This window comes from Diospyros lotus, chromosome 5 (assembly GCF_014633365.1).
Source record: "Diospyros lotus cultivar Yz01 chromosome 5, ASM1463336v1, whole genome shotgun sequence".
NCBI classification, from domain to species: domain Eukaryota; kingdom Viridiplantae; phylum Streptophyta; class Magnoliopsida; order Ericales; family Ebenaceae; genus Diospyros; species Diospyros lotus.
The window spans coordinates 32,260,456-32,279,389 of NC_068342.1; the positions used below are offsets into that span (position 1 = coordinate 32,260,456).

An 18,934-nucleotide genomic window follows, 5' to 3' on the forward strand; every position below is an offset into this window, starting at 1 on the left:
TTCATTTATTGAGTATGCTTGGACACGGACATTCTAGCTTGGTCAGTTTGCATCCAGCACGGGCAAATGCATCACGTGTGGTTTATTATGTGGGCGGAGCATGGCCTGATGCCTGGATGTATGGGCACCGGTGTATCACGTTGATGCTCACTACGCCATTGCATTTTTATGTGCATTGCATGGCTACAAGTAGTATTTAGTTCTCGGACGGGAGTACCGTTCCGAGGGAGCCTTTAGCTCGGCTGTCGGGAGTACCGACTTGGACGGGTGGCGGGAGTACCGACCTGGGATGGCGCGCACAGGATGCTGGAGGTATTTGTTACCGTCCAGGGCAACGATAGGTTGGTATGGGACTTGGGTGCCAAGAGTCTTATGTGGGCCCCAAGGACCGATATGTGCTTTTATTTTGTTATGCTATTAAGCTGTTGTGTTGTAGCGTCTCATGACTTGTGTGTACCTGGAGGTTTGTTCTGGGGAGAGATTTCTGGTTTTGTGTAGCCTTCAGCCTTTCTTTCCTTATGCTTGCTGAGTCTCTTGACTCACCTTGCTTTCCATCATTCCAGGTAGTGGCGGCGTGGGCCATGGCAAAGGAGTCAGCTTTTAGCGGCAGAGTCGGTATAGTGTACAGGCAGTTCCGTCAATCACTGTCAACTCTGATGTCTTAGCATGATTTACTCTATTATTTTGTACTATGCCAGGTCTTTCCTCGAGTCTCGTGTATGTTGGCACAGGAGTCTGTGTTTATTTATTTATCATATGACTGTTGTGATAGCAGGGTACCCGTAGTGCATGCATGTGTTTAGCTTCGTTTTCGCTGTTCTTATTTTGTGTATGCATGCTAGGGTGGCTTGTCTCGTGTCTTATTCTTTTCTCCTTCCGTAAAGGCTCTCATTCAGGTAGTCCGGATGGTTGAAAATATCCGGACGAGGGTACTTACAAAATCCCTCGTAAAGTGAGAGCACCTCACATGTAGGTCAGTTATAACCCTTTTAATTTGAAACAAAGATGAAGGATTTTGCTGTCACATATCTTTTACACTTGAATGCCTATAATACCTCCAACTTTAAAGTCACAAAAAGGTTAATAAGTGAGTCTATATTCCGGTAGGCAAGCTACTTTTAAAGTCTTTTCGTTTTGGTTCTAACCATTGGAGAACATGGCTTATTGGATTGAACTATGAAAAACTTCCTAGGTTGTTTCAAACTGCGAGAGAATATCTTTTTTTTTTTTTATTAGAAACATAACTAAAAAAGGATTAGTTAAAATAAGAAACAATCATGCTACATTAATATAGGCAAGATTAGTAACAAAAAATGTAGATCTATTCGAGAAAAAAATATGTTGTTCAACATATAAACATTTTATAAGAGCAGAGTATGTTATAAAAGAAACAATGTTACATGATAAAAAATAATTAATCATCATAAGAGATTTGGTACTGGAAGACCACAGAGAAACATTATAACGTAAAGGAGTTGTTCTGAAATAAACAACAATTTGAACAAAAAGGATGCCTCATCATTATTTACTGAAAAGCATTAATGATACAGAGAAAAATCAATTTTTATCTTGTGTTACAAAAGAGGAAATATGTTTAACCTTAAGAAAAATTGGGTAGAAATACCTTAGAGTAGTAAGGTGATTGAGAACACTAATAAGTAACAAGTTAAAAATAGCTAAAGTTTTTAGAAGAAAGACCATTTAGGTAGACAATACTTGATCGACCAAATCTCAAGTTTGGTCAATTAAACTCCTTTATCAAATAAAAGGCATTATGTGATAATTTGGTTAATTAAAGAGTACTTCAAGTCAACTAGTCTGGCTTTGTTAGTGAGTTCTATGAGGCACACTAGGATCATTTGGACGACCATGGTTTGCGTTTGGTTGACTAGACTAGATTTCTAAAAATATGACATGCATTTTGTCTCCTTTTGGCCGACTAATACCATTTATTTTGCTGATTTAATACAAAGAGGAAAATGAATGATTTTGATTCTAGGAATATTTGGTCGACTAAACCCACTACTTTGGTCAACTAGATTAGTTTTTAAAAGGGTGTTTAAAATCTTTTAGAGGAGTTTGGTCAACTAGATTAGTTTTTAAAAGGGTGCTTAAAATCTTTTAGGGGAGTTTGGTCAACTAAACTTAAATTGTTTCCAAACAAAAATAGCTTATTACTTAACTTTGTTCAATTAATCTTTGACTGTGGTCAAACAAATCAATCATCATTTCAAGGAGTAGTATTCTGGACATCTTTGGTTGATCAAATCAGGGCATTGGTCGCCTAAACACTAGTTACTTTTGGGGAAAAAAATTGTTTTAGGCACTTTAATTTACTAAAATACCACTTGAAAGATTAAAACACTTTTGTCCCTTTTTGTTACCACCAAAAGTCATAGATTTTTGTCCCTTGAGGTTAACAACAAAAATTGTTACCACAAAAAATTGTTTCCATGCAGCATATGTGTGTTTCCGTTCATAGGTTAAAGAGAGTTCTTTTTCAGCCAAGCATTTAATTGGGTGGGCCAATAAACGGAAATAGGTTCTGGTTGCGTTAAGTGACAATTATGGAGCTAACTTCTAAGTGCCACTGAAATTATAGAAGCGTTTTCACTATTTAAAAGTGCTGGATGCCAAACAGGCCCTATACAGCCTTTTCACAATAGAAAATTGGGCATTAATTTATTTTAAGATGAGACTTTGAGATGTTATATATAAGTGTATATATTAATATTATCTAATAATAATATTTTTATTATTATTATATTTTTTAAAGTGTTTATAGTGAAAGTTGACTTTCAAGAGTGGACGTCAATTGTTGTAAATGTTGCAAAAATGGTTCTCAGTTGGTCAGCTAAAGGCATGTGAAAGTTGACTTCTGCCTCCTAAAAGTCGACTTTTGCTCCCAAGAAATCAACTTTCAATCCAAAAGTTGAAATTCCAATAGCAAAAAATTGAACTAATGTGTCTTTTAATTCAATGGATATGTTTTTAAATTGGAGAGATGTGATTTCTCTAATGGATAAGTCTATTTCTAATAGAAATGATCTTCCAAATAAGTTGTAATTTTTAATATTTTGGTATCTATTGGTTGCACCCATTCAATGTCTATAAATAGTATGAACATTTGGTATGTAAGGACACACTTCAAGCCATCTATTTTTCTTCATTCATTTGATATTATCTATCTCTCTATTTACTCTTTATTTTCCCTCTATTATCTATTTCTTTGAATTACCACAACATGAGAGGAATAAACCCAATGCGCTCGCAGCTGGTGAGCTTTATTTAGTAGACATTATTATTAACGTCAATGGCCTCCTGGCTGAAACGCTGCAGAATACTGGGAGATCGACGGAAAGACCAGCTTAATATCATCTCAGTGATCCCACATCGATCTCTCAGACGGAGTTTCCATGGCTAGCGTTTTGTATAAAAATACGGAAGAGGCAAATTGCCAAAGTATCTTTGCGCTTGGGGCAATGACGCAGCTTGTGAGGTATTAACCGAGGCGCGTCAATTGCTGGTTGAAAACTATTTCCAAACCCCCTCTTCGGCTTGGGTTCATACCTTGCCGTCGAGAATTTCTGGAAGGGCCCCCTCTAACCCAGGGTTAAAGCCCTACAATCCCCATTTAAAAGTTTTTAGGATATGAGAAATAGGTACAGAGGCAGCAGAACATTGTTCAGCCGGTTTGTAAAGTAAAAGTAGGCCTTTTTTCTGGTTGCACTTGTGTCTTCTGCATCGTTTTTCTACTTTTTTTATTTTTGTATGAAAGTTTGAAAGAATTGTATTTGGTTAGTTTTGTCTTTAAAAAACTGATTACTATCAATAATTTTTTTAAAAAAATTGCTACTTCAATAAATTTTGTTTGAACTAATTTTTCCATTATTATAAATGTTGCAGAAATAGTCTTTGGCTGAATTAGCTAAAGGCATGCGAAAGTTGGCTTCAGCTTCCTAAAAGTTGATTTCTACTCTTAAGAGACGACTTTTGTTTTAGAAAGTTAACTTTTAATCCGAACATTGGAATTCCAATGATCAAAAAATGAACTAATATGTCTTTTAATTCAATGAATATGTTTTTGAATTAGAGTGATGTGATATCATCAATGGATGAGTTTTTCTAACAGACATGATCTTTCAAATAAATTATAATTTTTAATATTTTAGTGTCTATTAGTTGCACCCATTCAATGTCTATAAATAGTGTGGACATTTGGGGTGTAAGGACACCTTTCAAGCATCTATTCTTCTTTATTCATTTGTTATTATTTATCTCTCTATTTACTCTATTCCCTCATTGTTAGGTTGAGTTATTAATTGTAAAAGAAATTAAAAAGTACAATTTTGAAAACTATTTCCAAACCCCCTCTTGGGCTTGGGTTCTTCCCTAGCCATCGAGAATTTCTGGATGGGCCTTTTCTAACCCAGAGTTAAAGCCCTACAAATCCTCAGGCTAAACGTTTTAGGACACGAGAAAATAGTTACTGAGACTGTAGATTGCTGGTCAGGTGGTTAGTTAACCAAAAGATTGGTCTTTCCTTTTTGGGGTTGCTCTTTCAGTCTTTTGCATTGTTTTTCTATTTTTTTTTAAATTTTAATAAAAAATTGATTACCATTTATAATTTTTTTAAAAATTACTACTTCAATAATTCTTGTTTGAACTAATTTCAGTAGTTTGTTTAAATTTGAATGTAGTTTTTATTTTATATAAAATTTTAGAATTTTATTTCATTAGGACAAGAAAAGAATGTTGGAGATATAAGTTATGGTTTTCTGGTGTTCTTGATAGAGTTGTAGTTCGAAGATCAATGTACCATCTTACATGTTTCTTTTTTTCATAATTCCATCGGTTAAAGTTTATCCTTTTTCGAATAAGCTTGCCAAATCTTTTCCTTAAACAACATGAGGTATGGTTGTGTATCGCTATTACTTGAGATTTGAGAACCTTTAAACCTTTTACAGTATATCTGGTCACATAAGCAGGTGGATGAATTTCCTTTTCATGCATCATAATTGACATAAGGTGGAATTTGTGGTGAACATCTAAGCTCAAGGGCCTTAGCAGCTATGGTGTTACGAGCGGGATTCTGTTAGCCAATTTTACAACATGATGCCCTAATGAAAGTTCAAAAATGTAATAAATGTCAAATATCAAAACTTCAAATCATCATTCAACCTTTTCATTTTGCCCAAAGAAAATTACTCCTGGTGGCTATAGATTATTTCATAAAATGGGTAAAAGTGGAAGCCTTAGCTACAATCATTGAGAAAAAAGTGGAATCCATGATCTGGAAGGACATCATATGCAGATTTAGAGTTCCCAAGATCATTAATACCAATCACGACAAGTAGTTTGATTGCGAAGCCTGTCGAATGTTTTGTGATAATTTGGGGCTATAGTTGAAAATAATCTCAATAGCATATCAACAAGCAAATGGGAAAGTAGAGATTAGTGATTTGACAATTTTACATGGGTTGAAAACTCATTTGGAAAATGAAAAAGTAGATTAGATAAATGAATTGTCATTTATTCTATGGGCCTGTCGAACAACAAGTAGAGTGTTGAATGGTGAAACTCCATTTAATTTGGTTTATAGAAAGGAAGCTTTGATACTTGTGGAAAGGAAGCTTTGATACAAGTAAACAGGTCTTCTCAACCAGCCAACAGATGGCCTTACATCTTTTCAAAAATGATTGCTTCATTTTAATTCATTTGACCAGTAGTTTAACCAAGCTTTTGAAAATAATTTTACAAGACTAAATGACAATTGATTTGACCAAGATGGTTAGATTTACAAAAATGTTGTTTATCTTAATGATAAATTATTTTCGATAACGATTTCAAAAAAATTAAATGTTGTTTTTCATCATCAAAACTAATCACTTGATTTAGAACATAAAACCAAACACTCGATATGAACATCACACATCTATTGACAAAAGATCAACCCTTGCTAGACTCACCATCAATCTAATCTTTGCCTTTACCTGAAATGATACAAAGCAAAAGAATGACCCACAAGGCCTGGCAAGTATAACAACGAACAACAAAAGACATGATCCAATATGAATTAGCAACAATAACCCACCACAGGCAACCCAACCAAAAAGAAGAGAATAAAGTAAAACGAATCACGCCCATGCCATGCATACATGACCTATGAATAGGTATATCCATGATGCGTACACATTGAAACTCTGTGTCTTACACCCACAATAATTGATACTTGAGGCCAGATAACTCAACTCCTAGGACTATGCTCTCTCGACATACAATTCTTGAGGACAATTAGCTCCCACCCCAAGGTCATAGCCATATCATATGCCATGACGTCATCGAGACTAGATAGCTCAACTCTTAGGGCTATGCTCATGAGTACATACAACCCTTAACGCCAATAAGCTCAAATCCAATGCTTTGGCCCACCCATATAACATACACATGGCAACATATATAAGAACATGCTCACAAATTCCCTTCCAATCCAAACCTCACATGAACCAAAAATTACTCAATGCCATACCAATGAATGCATAATTACTTTCCAAGGACACTTAGGCATGCCTTGAAACTGATAAGAAATCATTCAAACTTGACTTAAACCCACTTTAAGAAAAACAACAGAAATGGTCAATAGTTGCCTCCAAAATAGTCGATAGTTGCCTTACCTGAAGGAAACAGTCGACAACCTTGGGCCTCCAGTCGACAAGTATTGCAAATAGTCGACAGTTTTCTCCAAAAGTTGACCGACAACAAAACAAAACCTCTCCCCCCCCCCCCCTTTCCCTCACACCAAAAGCAGGCCAAACCCAAAAATGCTTACACAACCAACCCCCTAATAAAAAATCATCATTCCTTATAAGGTTGTAGGGTGAAGCTAATCCTACTTTGAAACTCAAGGAAGACCAACAAAATCAAACAAGAAGCAAGAGGGATTTACAAAGGTTTTTACATAACCACTAACAAAAGAAATCCTTTATGAAAACATGGGATTTTTATGTTTGAATCCCAAATACTATAATCAAAAGCTTTAAAGAGATATGAGGGATTGGAACTTTCCATAAGAAGCCCCTCTTGATGATCTTACTTGAGGTGATATGCTTTCAAGAAAACCTTTTACTTCTTACACCCAACAAAAGAAACTAGCCAGAAGAGAAAAAGAAGAAGGAGATAAGAAATCTCTAACTTTTACAACCCTTTTGGAGTACCAATGATCAAGGAAGAAGAAGATGCGAAACCCTAGCCCTTCTATGCTCTCTCCCGTTCAGCTCTCCTCCTCTTCTCTCTTCTCTACGTCCTTCGCACATCATCTAAAAACATCACATATAATTTTTAAAAAATTATTACTTTAATAAAATAAATATTTTATTCCCAGATACATCACCTAAATTCACTAACATGTCGTTATTTTTTCTATATTTTCATGTCATTCCCTAAAATATATATTAACATATATTAATTTATTTCCCAAAATATGCACTAAAATTGTCAAGGGAAAAATGAGAGTGCGAGATGCTCGCATTGCAAGGATTCTATAATCGGCGATAAGGCAACCACCCAGTTTAAAAAATTTGACATGCAACAAGTCTCAAATTGAGAATAGTTGAATTGGACTTGGGAAACACAACTGTTGAATTGTCCTTTTTTTGAACTTCTAAAAGAGATCACGGCTAATCAAATGGAATCTCAGAGTCAAGAAAGAGCAGTAGAACGGACCCTTTTGAATTCGTCCATGCTTATATCGTCAAATTGTTTATATTAATTAATTATGCGGAGGTAAAGCACCACCAACCAGTAGAGATGAAAGCCAAAGATCACCGCTGAGTTGCTGTGCCGAGTCGAGTCAGAGGAGGTTCGATTTCAAAATTCGTTGATTTGCTGTGTTTTCAAGGGTATATATACTTCTCTTTCATAATTTGTCCTTAAGAATGTAGCTGTATCTATTGAATCTTGTGTTTGGTTGAAAGTTTGTACCTTCAGGCACTCAAGTAAAAAATTTGAATATTTTATCTGCCTGGGTCTGTAAGTGTTCTGAACTACTGCTATTCAGGGAATGTTGTCTTGTAAATCTGTGTTTTGATACAATAATCTTCTTCTTTTGTGGTGAAGGGAAATTACTATAGTATTTCTTGCTTCCGACCTTTCAACCTCAAAATGCGTTATTGCCTTGTATTCTGAAGTCTAGAAAAAATATTTTTGCATTTCAAATGTTGATGTACAATGCTTGCAAGTTGAATAGCATTCTTTACATAACAGAGTATGTCACACAAGCAATAGAGTAATCACGCAGAGTACCGTTGAAGAAGAATTTTCATTTGAACAGAACATTGAGATAAGAAATACGAGGATTCCTAAAAAGAGAAACCAAAAAACAGCGTGGGTGATTGTTATATTCTATTTGTTTTTTGAGGGTTCTCGTTTTATGTTCCAGGGAGTCACTTATTGATCATGTTATCACATTTCTTTAAATAACATGTAAAGTCTTTACTCAATACCTAGATTAAATTTTGAATAAAAATTTCCATAATCAGGATCTTTCCATCAAAGTAAATGTTTAACATTTCAAAAGGATCAAGACAAAAGCTATTAGTGAGAATGGAAGCTAAATTCTCTTTTGATTGACTGAACTCTACGGATGGTATTTTTTCTTTTCTTTCTAACATGTACCCCATAAAGAAAAGGATCAAGACATGAGAACTGTGATCAACTGGAACTTGATGATGTTTACTACTTTACTACCTTTTTTATGTTTTTCTTTTGGATACTTGATCCTATAAATTACGGTTTTATTTTGTGAGCTTTTATTGTCTCGAGATACTTTTGGGGACTGAATTTGCATTTGGTAATCTTATTCTGCCTGGCATTTGTTTATTAGACATGCAGTACATGATGTATTGTAGCTGAAGTAGCAGCTTTGTTGATAAAAAATTTATTGCATGGGGAATTCATTCTTGATTCAATCTGGTGGAAATCATTTGAATTTGCAGGCAAACGTGAAGACAGATACATTCCAGTATAGTTATATTTTGTTAGGAACTTGTTCAAAAAGACTTTGCCCACAGATTATCCTGCCACTGGGGAGGTGGGTATGTGCCTTGGCTGCCAGTGTTTGTCCCTAAGATTGGCCTTGAAATTGTTATGAATGGATTTTTATGCTTCTCAAGGGCAAATGCTACAGAACATGGAAATGATCCTACACAAGCTGGCTCTTTTGTTGAGTATCTGTATGATTTGAGAGAGCAAGGAGAACATGACACATCAATGTCTTCTGGTTTTCGCTGTCATGGATTAGTGCACTTATTTGGCAGTAGAATGGGCTCGCCAGCAGAGACTGCCCTTTCCCGTGCATTTCTTTCTCACTCCAATCTCAACTATCAATGCAATCAAACATGCTAATTTCAAGTGCTTCTGACATAATAAATCATTGGGCTCGACATCACAGATCTTATGGTTGTTAAAGATGGGCTTTTCGTTCTTTTAGGTATTGAAGTAATTACTTCATCTGTTTTGACTTGGATCCAATCCCTATTTGGATTGTACAACATATTAACATGGAAATTGCTTTTTTTATCTGTGAACTTACTTGTTGGTATGGATGTGCTTGAAGAGGAGAAGAGTAGGGATATGTATGAGACTTTGCAAGGAGGTTTATGGGAAGCTTCTTGATGGATTATGGTTAAGTAAAAGCAAAGAACTCATTTTGGATGGCAATGAGAAAAATACACCATTGATTTTCTGAGATTTCAATCAGAGATATACGAGAGTTTATCTACTCTTATAGAAAATCTTGTCAAGCAGTTTGTTGGGTATCTTATGGCCATTTGGTTTATGGCAGACAATGTTATGAAATGAATGCCTCAGCTTTATTGATGGACGAAAACAGAACTTATACACAGAAGAAAGGAAGGAAAAAAAAAAATACAGAAACAAAATTCTGTTTCTAACTAATCTAATCAGAAACGCAATTAAAAACTTTATCTAATGCCTGACTTGCAGCTTGGAATGCGTTATCTAATGCCTGTGTTCTTTAACTTTTGCCACCTTTAGCAAATTGTTTTGCCAACTATGAAGGGTACCTTGAACCTGTTCAGGTAATGCTACAAACTTTTCTTGCTATTATAATTCAAAAGAATTTCCTGATGGCTGTTTGGTAATTTGCTCTTATCTCCTGTCCACGGTACTTTCAACATCATATATAGTTATCAGGTGTTAAATTACAGCATTGATTTACCAAGTCTCTCTTACGAATTGGTGGATGATGTGAGGTATGGATGATATTTGAGAACCGTTGAATTTGATGTATAGTTGGTCACATGAGATTGTCATTCCAAAAAAGAACATGAATCCTTTAAGCTGAACACTTGTATATGACTCTTGCTTTTGTCATGTTATTATATAGCTTGAATACATAACCTAATCAAAGGTTTTCAAATGGGAAAAAAGTAATGTTTCTTTGGAGATTCTTGGCTATGGAGAATTGGTGGTGAGCCTGAGGTCAAGGTTTTTACCTTTTTACATTGACCATGGTTGATCTTTGAACCCAAGCGACGAACTTGTGGACCTTTTCATGTAAAACTTTTTCTTCCTTGTGCAGAAAATTACCAAGGTTAAATGCTTTAAGAAATGGTTAGTTTTAATTTAACCACCAGTTGTCCATTTGAGCCAATTCTTTTTTCTTTCTTTTTTGCGGGAGATAAATGAGAAGAAGTTGAATAAAAAATTTCACCTTGTCCAAAATTTAGAGGAATTAAAAAAGACTTTATTCTGTTTTGAGTAAATTGCGAAAACCTCCCCTAGGGCTTGTTTCCATCGCAAACACACCTTTCATGTTTTAGAAAAGACAATAACCTTTCATCTTGTTATTACCAAAATACCTTTCTTCTCTCCTCACCATTGTCTCTCTCTTCTAGTTGATTTCAACTTGATTTAAAAATAAAAAATAAAAACACTCGCGGTGCTCAACTCACTATCAATCACTATCGATTGTTAACAAATCTCTAGTGTTGGTTGGAGAAAGAGAAAGGAAAATAAGGGAGAAAATGGTAAGCCTCAAAATGTAGAAGTAGAGAAAGGGAAAGTTGAATAGGTTGTCGTGATTTGAGGCATCGTCTAATCCCACCATGACTATGAGGAGAAATCAACCAGAAGAACATGATTTGAGAATAACAAATGGAATAAGGAAGGTTAAGGTATGCCTAATGACACCAACAAGAGTTAGTGGTGAAGTGGTGGCTTATGGTTGTGGTGGCTGGTGGTGAAGATGGTAGAGAGGCACTGGGGATCAATGAAGCCGTAATGAGGCATTAAAAACAAAAACAAGAGGAAGAATGATGGAATTAAGAAAAGTCAAGAAATAAAAAGAAGACAATGATTTGTTTGGTGAACTGGTGACTCACAATGCTCATTGGTGATCTTCATGTCTAACAATATATATACACAACATAGAACCAAGACAAGGATTTCGTGCTAAATCAAGGTAAAAAAAAACCTTGGGCAAAAGGAAAAGAATTTCACTATGAAAATGGAGGTTACCAAGTAGATTTCAAAAATACAGTCCTTTTCTTTCAATCTCCTCTGCAGATATACATGTAAGTATATATATACAAACATGGAGAAAGTGGTGGAAGTGGAAGTAGGGCACACAACTGCCCTCAACCGTCCCACTCTTTCTTGAATTTAGGTCACCTAATGCACAAGTAATCTCCACCTTGACACTAATTCTGAATAAAGAATAGCTCTCCTAATCATCAATAACTCTTCCCCTCTTCCAACAAAGCCACAAAGGGCTAATATCAACAATGAACACCAATTAAACCCAGGCAATGCTTAAACTTAGAAATAGGAAATAGCTTGGTCATCATATTAGCAGGATTATCAGTAGCATTGATTTTTCTCAACATAACATCACCATGAACGATAATATCATGAATAAAGTGGTATCTCACATCAATGCGTTTCATCCTCTTATAAAACATCTAATCTTTTGTTGGGAAGATAACACTTTAGACTCACAGAAAACTGAATTGACTTGGAAATCCTCACTTATTTCACTTAACAACCCTTTCAACCAAATAACTTCCTCGATAGCCTCAGCAATAATCATATAATCGGCCTCAATAGTAGACAATTCAATAATAGACTATAAATTAGTCTTCTAACTGACAACACAACCACTAATTGTAAAAATATATCTAGTAAGAAATCCTTTCTTATCAAGATCTCCTAGGCTTATACAACATAGATGAGACTCCCCATTGCATTAGAGTATGAAACCTAAGACTTATAATCAATTTCATTATTTGATTGTGGAGGCAAAGTGGATAAGAGTCTAAAATGGACAGCTAATGGAGTACTAACAGCTTTAACAAACTGCATATTGAATTTGTTAAGTACTTTCTCAATATTTTCTTTGTTGTTTCCAAATCTTTCATCTCAAATTCCTTATTGAGCTTTAAATTGTCTTATCTCATCCTTATCTTAGAGAAGCTACCAACATATCATCAACGTATAAGAGTAGATATATAAATGACCCATCCTCAGTCTTCTTAAAATAAAAGCAACTATCATAACTACTTCTATTAAAATCGTTAGTGGTCATAAAAGTATCAAACCTCTTATAACATTGTTTGGGTGACTGTTTCAAGCCATAGAAAGACTTCTTCAGCAAACATACATAGTCTTCCTTGCCTATAACTATAAAGCCCTCTGGTTGCTTCATATAGATATTGTCCTCAAGTTCCCCATGTAGAAAAGTTATTTTCACATCCAATTGCTCAAGCTCGAGATCTTGAATGACCATTACACCTAGTAATGCTTAGATTGAGTTATGCCTCACAATTGGAGAAAATACATTTGTGAAGTTAACACAGGGAATATGAATGTAACATTTTGCAACCAGCCTTGCATTATACCTTGCTTTTTCAACACCTAGTTTACCTTTTTTTTTTTCTTAAATACCCATTTGCACTAAACAACTTTCGTACCATTAGGTAATTTCACTAAATTCCAAGTACCATTTTATACAAGGATTCCATCTCTTTCTACATGACAACCATCGATTTCCCATAATCAACACAATGAACTGCTTCTAAATAAGAAGATGGTTCATTGCAATCACTACCTTCAGCTACACTTAGAGCATAAGCAATAAGGTTTGCCATACTTTTAAGGAGATCTAATGTTTCTCTGAGTCTATCTTTTGTAATAGAATACTATGAAGAAACAATACCCAATTTTGAGCTCAAATTAGAACTTGAATTAGATTGTGATGAGGGCTTTAACGTAGGTCTTGCCCTAATCTCAAGCTCCACCTGAAAGTTTGATTTGTGTTAGCCTATGTCACTAGGACTTTTGCGAGACAAACCACGAAGCATAACAATTTCATCAAATATAACATTTCTACTAATTATAACTTTAGATGTTTTTGGATCCCATAACTTATAACCTTCACACTAGATTTATAACAAAGGAAAACACATTTTCTAGATTTTGGTTACAATTTTCCATCATCAGCAGGTGCATATGTAGGATACATAAAAATTCTTAAATTTGAATAATTTGTAGGAGTACCAAACCATACTTATTTTGGAGTCTTCTTGTTAATAACAGTAGAAAGAGAACAATTGACTAAAAAACACCCATTATTGGTAGCTTCAGCCCAAAATGACTTAAGTAAACTAGAATTGAAGAGTATGAAATGTATTTTCTCCATCAATATTTTGGTTCATTTGCTCAGCTACACTATTCTATTGTGGGATACTCAGAACTGTTAAATGTTTTAGAATTCATTTTTTTTTTTTGTAGAAATCATTGAATTCATGAGAACAAAACTCAATGGGTAGATGCTTTATCTGCCTCTTTGTCTATTTTTTTTTTATCATAATCTTCAACTGTTTTAATGTGGCAAAAATGTCACTCTTTTGTTTTAAGAAAAACACCCAAACTTTCCGAAAAAAGTCATCAATTAGGGTCAGCATATATCTAACACCACCCTTAGAAGGCATATTGAACGACCCTAAAGATTATAATGAACATAATCTAGTATTTTCTTCGTGTTGTGAATGCCCTTACTAAAATTGACTCGCTTTGTTTCCCAAAAATACAATATTCACAAAACTCAAGTTTCCCAATACTACCCTTTAAAAACTCCTCATTTGCTTAATTCAGCCATGTCTTTGTCACTCATATGGCCAAGATGCATATGCTATAATTTAAACATATCACTATTTGACAAAGAAGAAGTAGTAACAATAGCATCACCTATAACTGTAGAATCTTGCAGTACATACAGTTTTCTAGACTATATTTCTTATCTTTTACCACAAGAAGAACACCTTTAATAATCTTAACAACTCAACCTTCACCAATGTATTGAACCAATTTGAGTCAAGGGTACTCAATGAAATCAAGTTTCTCTTCAGATCGGACACATGTCTAACATCAACTAAGGTTCTGACAATACCATCACACATTTTAATCTTAATTGTTCCAATCCCAGCTATTTTACAATAAATATTATTTTCCATCAATGTATCACCTATAGAAAGAGTCTAATATGTTGAAAATTAATCTTGATTAGGTGACATACGAAACGTACACGCTGAATCAAGAATTTACTCTTCACTGGATTTGGAAATTTCATCAGTCACAACTAAAAGTTCCCCATCACTATATCTTAAATAACACTAGCTTCACCTGAAGCGTTTGGTTGTTTTCCCTTATAGTCAGCTTTATGTCTTTTATTCTTGTGCTATAGTTTAAAACACTCACTTTTGACGTGTCCTTTCTTTTTACAATAGTTATAGCTTTTATCTTTATTTCTAAACTTTGACTTACCTTTACCTTTGCCACCAAACTTTCTCTCTTGTGTTGTCCCTCTAATAAGACCTTTTGCTTGAGCCCTTAAACAACCTATTAGTTTCTTATCAATTTTCTCCTTTGAGAGCAATCCATCATAAACTTCATCTAAGGTAAGAGTATCACAAAAAGTCACATACAGAGCGGGCAAAGAACACAACAAAATTAAACCTAAATCCTCTTCATTATACTTAACCTCCATACTTTCTAAATCAGCAACAATTTTCTTAAAAGGTATTAGATGTTCATCGATAGACATACTTTTTTCATACGATGAGAATACAAACGTTGCTTTAGATGCAATTTGCTAGTTCGCCATAACACAACATTAGTTTTCACCTTCAAAACATTTTACAAAATTTGATTTGATAAATGCAAATGAATATGAGACAAAACTTTATGATCCTTACTTTTTTTTTCTATGTCACTTCATAACTAAGGCATTTTACTAAATCCTAACAGTGCACCATCCAGATCCATTTGTGTAAGAACTGCCCACATCTTAACTTGACATAATGAAAACCTAGTACCCTTATCTAACAATGAAATATCATATTTCAAAGTTGTCATTGCTAAAATCAAAACATGAAGATTTTAACAATTTCAATAGCAATTAGCATGAGCAAAAACCAAAATCACAGCCCAAAACCCAAAGCACATACCAATTCAAATTAGAGAAATCATAGAAGAAAACCCAAAAATTATGATAAATTCACACCTAAAGTGAGGCAATGACGAAAGACAACTGCAACAACTATAGAGAGTTTTGATGATGATGGGGACGACAACAATGGTGGAAATTGCGAAGACTAGATCAGCGAGGAAAGGTTTGATGATGGGAGTAAAAGTAGGAGACCAAAGAAGCATCGACGACCTATAGAGATAGTGGCATCGAAGCAGACGAAATAGCAATGGGGTTAGAATAGAGCAAACGAAGAGATGGCGTTGGAGTAAAGCAGATGAAGCTATGATGAAGTCAAAGTATAGCAAAAGGAGCAAAGTCGTAAGTCTAAATCTTTAGCCTTAAAAGATAAAACATCTAAATCCTAAGTCTAAATCATAATCTCATGAGTCATGAAAGACCCAATCAACTCATCAAAAGATAAAACATCTAAATCTTTAGCCTCTTGAATGGCTGTCAGCATAGGATCTCACTCCTTGTGTAGACTCCTTAGTATTTTTCTAACCTTCTCCCTATTTGAGTAAGTCTTTCTAAGAGTTTCCAAACTCGTAACAATATCATTAAATCTTGTAAACATATTCTTGATAGATTCCCAAAATTTCATGGAAAAAAACTCATACTCATGAATAAGTAAATTTACCATTATTTCCTTAACTTGATTGGTACATTCATGAGTGATTTCCAACTTGTCCCAAGTTTCTTTAGCCATTTTGCATGTTGATGCCTAGTTAAATTCTTCCAAGCTGATTGGACAAAATAGGATGTTCATGGCCTTGGCATTTGTCTCCACGATCCTCTTTTCTTCTTCGGTCTGCTCCCTCATTTTTTCCATTGAAGGAAGTGTCATTCCATTCATAATGGTGTCGTAGAGATTAAAATCTTGCATCAAGTAACATGAAATCCTCTTCTTCCATTTTTCATAGTTGGATCCATCAAAGAATGGTGGCCTTAATGTGCTTTAGCTTCCAAAATGTTGAGATCCAATTAATTGTGTCATCTTAGGATCCTTCTTAGGTGATTAAACCTTATAAAAAAGGAGACAAAGCTTTGATACCAATTGTTATGTTTGTGTAATATAATGGTGCCACACACCTGATAGGAAGGGTGAATTGAGTGTTTAAAAGATTAAAAAATCTTTTAAAGTTTTTCAAGAAAAAAAAAAAATCAAACGCAATGAGCTACAAAAAGAAGATGGAAAACAAAATATACAATCAACACAAGAATTTATAGTGGTTCGGCTCAAACTAGCCTACATCTACTACTTTAGCTCCCCACTAAAGATTTTGAAATTCACTATATTAACCAACTAACAACCCTTGTTAGTTCTTTTAGCAATACTCTCTAGGAAAAATATAACACAAGAGAAATGAAAAGAGAATCAAATCTCACACCACTCTTTCTAAAATCTATCTAGAACAAGGTTTGAAGAAATGTTTACAATTATTAAAAACAACCTTGATAGAAAAAAAGAGAGTGAAAAATAATGAAGCACAAGAAGTTTGAGAGTATATAATATTGAACTTGAAAGACCAATTTCATCAACTCTCTTGAACTTCACATGGACTCCTATTTATAGTTTTCATGGCCCCTCTCGATGAATATAGCCATTCACTACAAGAAACAAGATTTTTAGTGGAGGCTAAAACCGTCACTAAAAGCATAAAAACTCGTCACTAAAAGTTTTAGTAGCCGCCAAATTGGTCATCACAAGCTGTCACTAAAAAGTCTGTCACAAATAGTATTAGTGGCGATTATTGGCTGGCCATCACTAAAAATACTCTTCAGTGGCGGCCAAATATGACGGTCACAAAATTTTTTTTAGTGACAACCACAGTCGTCCGCCACTAATGTCATTTTTTGTGACGGTCATGGCCGTCACAAATAATAACTCTTCAGTGACGGCCACTGTTGTCACAAGTAATGAATTTTTTGTGACGGTTTTGCTGGTTGTCACAAATGGTAAGATTTTAGCGATAGTGTTGGCTGCCACAAAATAAACGTTTTTTAGTGACCACATTATATTGGTTGCCACAAAAAGTGTTTGACAGATACTTGGCTGCCACAAAAGAAGACATTTTTAGTGACCACTTTTTGTTGGCCGCCACAAAAAGTGATTTTTATAAAATTTTCCCACAACCCACTGCCTGTTTTTCTATATTTTAAACCCTATTAATTTAATACATTGTATCCAAAATAAACACTATTCTAATCATCAAGAAACTTCAGAAAACAACTCTAGTCAATTAATAATTGACTAGCACTTTACATTTACATTGTCATCAAAAAAAGATATCTAGCAATTTACAATCACATTGTCATAAAAAAAAGACATCTAGCACTTTACATAAAAAAAAAGACATCAAACAATTAAGTCTAGTCAATTATTATTTCTAATCCTTCCTGCCCTAACATCTTCCATAAAAGCTTCAAAAATTGATTGTCTTTCTTTGACTTGGTCCAATTCTGTCGACAACGCTTTATTTTTCTCTTTCAAAAGTTGCATTTCATTTTTCAAACCATTATTATGTTGTCGCATTTGTTCTAGTTCTGTAACAAGCTCATGACGAGATGGAATCTTTCCAAGGACATAAGGAGTTGGTCCGAATCCATACCCACGAACACGTCCATGTCTTTCTCTTCCCATTACTTTAGAAAAAATTTCATTTTCATCAATAGCTTGAGAAGGTTCTTCCTTAGCTCTTTGGGTTACTAAAGATTGAATTTTGTCCTAAAATTTGATAATAAATAAAATAGATATGTTATAACATAATACTAAAATATATATCACAATAACAACATAAACTGTTTAAAATAAAATTTACCACTATTTCTTTTGATGTGGAATCAACCATTGACCCATTTTTTTTCTTGTGTGTCACCTTGAACATTTCCTATGTAGACGGTTCGTGTCCTAATATCCTGCATTAAATAGACAAGTTAATCAACAAAAAAAAAAATTGTTAATGAGAAAGATGTGTAAATGATTTAAATTATACCTGTTTAGCTTTAACTCGAGCAAAACTTCTAGTGCCTGTAGTTTTAGTCATTGTTTGCTTTGACCGATTAGACTTATTACGAGCACAAGAGACCTATATGTAAAACCAAATACAATAATCATATTTTAAATAATTAAAGTGACTGGTGCATAAAAAAAGTAAAGGGTATAGAATACCTGAAACTCATGTGAGCTCAACCAACTGACAAATTGTCTCCATTGTCCTTGGTCGACTATTGTTGGAGCAAACTTAATTCGATCATCATCATTGTCATATGCATCATAATAGTCAGCCTTCAACTTATATCTATGGTTTGCAAAAGCCCTTCCCATCTTTCTAAAGATCTAATTTTTTCTTACTTCGTTTTCTTCAAATTCAAATTTCTCTTACACAA

At 34.4% G+C, this 18,934-nt stretch overlaps 1 non-coding gene across 1 annotated transcript; it reads left to right on the forward strand.

Annotated features, from left to right (window-relative positions):
- The first annotated feature begins 3,464 nt into the window (after positions 1 to 3,464).
- LOC127802950 (U4 spliceosomal RNA) lies at positions 3,465 to 3,621 on the forward strand. Its single transcript, XR_008023399.1, has one exon. It is a non-coding gene; the product is annotated as a U4 spliceosomal RNA (small nuclear RNA).
- Positions 3,622 to 18,934: the final 15,313 nt, after the last annotated feature.